General features: G+C 37.7%; 1 pseudogene; it reads left to right on the top strand.

The window, feature by feature from the left end:
- Positions 1–562: 562 nt before the first annotated feature.
- On the top strand, positions 563–1,255 carry LOC109501915 (annotated as a pseudogene).
- Positions 1,256–1,771: the final 516 nt, after the last annotated feature.

The raw sequence follows: 1,771 nt of genomic DNA, 5'->3' as shown, positions 1-1,771 counted from the left end.
GGCGGACCTTATTTGTAGCTTCCTTTTCTCTGCTAAGTGAGTTACTAGATCTGTACCCACTTTCTATCCTCAAAACCTTTTTGACATTCTAAGTAATTCAAAGAACCGGTTACCAGAATTGCTAGAATATGTGTTCCATCAAAAGGACAAATGAATCTTAGATTATTTAAAAATTAAACAACAAACAAAGCAAAAACAGTTATCTCAGTTTCTGCCTTTTGTTAAAAAGTTGAATTCATGGTATTTTTCTTGCTCTTTCTTTTATTTTATTGTTTTATTTTTTACCTCTATATCTGTATCTCTATACATCTGTTCTACTGAAGTTCTAGGAGTAAGAAAAAAGTTGTAGTACACTACTTATCCCAACAACATTTATAGCTAGTGACCATGTTAGCCCTGACTATGACCCCATTGGTGTGATGGGGGAAGGGGAATAAAGTGAGATAGACCATATCAAAGAATCCAAAAATCATGATAAAACATAAATTTCAGGTGGCAATATATACACATATTTAGGAATGCAGAAGGAAAAAAAAAAAAAGAAACGGCTCAAGAGTTGAAAATGGCAGTAAGCAGAACTGTTTTTTCCGGATGTATCTTTTGGTAGTATTTGATTTTTGAAAACCATGTACACCTATGAAACATTTGTAACTAGTTTTGAAAATAAAACATACATCTTTGATATTATTCTATTGTCTATATAATGGAAAGCTATTTTCAAAGATATAACAGAGAGGAATATAAAGGAACTATAGGAATTAGTCTCTGAGTCCTTTCAAGAAGACGGTGCCAAAAGCAAAGAAGGAAGCCCCTGCCCCTCCTAAAGCCACAGCCAAAGCAGAGGCTTTGAAGGCCAAGAAAGCAATGCTGAAAGGGGTCCCAGAGTCACAGAAAAAAGAAGATCTGCGTGTCACCTACCTTCCCATGGCCCACAACACTGTATCTCCAAAGGCAGCCCAAATATCCGTGAAAGAGTGCCCCCAGGCGAAACAAGCTTGACCACCATGCTGTCATCCAGATTCCCCTGACTCCAAAGTCAGGTGTAAAGAAACTAGATGACAACAACACACTTGAGTTCACTGTGGATGTCAAGGCCAACAAGCACCAGATCAAACAGGCTGTGAAGAAGCTTTATGACATGGATGTGGCCAAGGTCAACACCCTGATTAGGCCCCGTGGGGAGAAGGAGGTGTATGTTCTACTGACTCCTGATTGTGATGCTTGGGATGTTGCTAACCAAATCGGGATCATCTAAACGAAGTCCAGTTGGCTACATATCAATATACATTTTTCCACCATAAAAAAAAAGAATAAGTCTCTGAAACAGGTTTTTAAAAAGTAAATGTATCAAAGGGCAACCTACTAACTTCGCTTTACAAAGGGACATGAGGATAAAGGAAAAAAGCAAATGATCATAAATCTCCAAACAGATGGAAGAAATAAGATGAGAATGAAGATAGATTTTTGCTTTTCAGTTTAACAGAAATCCAGTTCTTTTTATATTTATTTATTTATTTATTTATTTATTTATTTATTTATTTACTTATTTACTTATTTATTTATGTATTTATTCTTGAGAGAGGGGGGAGAGAGAGAGAGAGAGAGAGAGAGAGAGAGAGAGAGAGAGAGAACGAGCAGGGGAGAGGGGCGAAGGGTGAGAGAGAGAGAATCTTGAGCAGACTCCACACTCAGCGCTGAGCCTGATATGGCGCTTGATCCCACAACCTTAGGATAATGACCTCAGCTGAAATCAACAGTCAGATGCTCAAAA

The sequence above is a fragment of the Felis catus genome, chromosome B4 (assembly GCF_018350175.1).
Source record: "Felis catus isolate Fca126 chromosome B4, F.catus_Fca126_mat1.0, whole genome shotgun sequence".
Taxonomy (NCBI): domain Eukaryota; kingdom Metazoa; phylum Chordata; class Mammalia; order Carnivora; family Felidae; genus Felis; species Felis catus.
The sequence above is the reverse complement of the archived record's forward strand: the minus strand, read 5'-3'. Positions and strand labels throughout refer to the sequence as shown.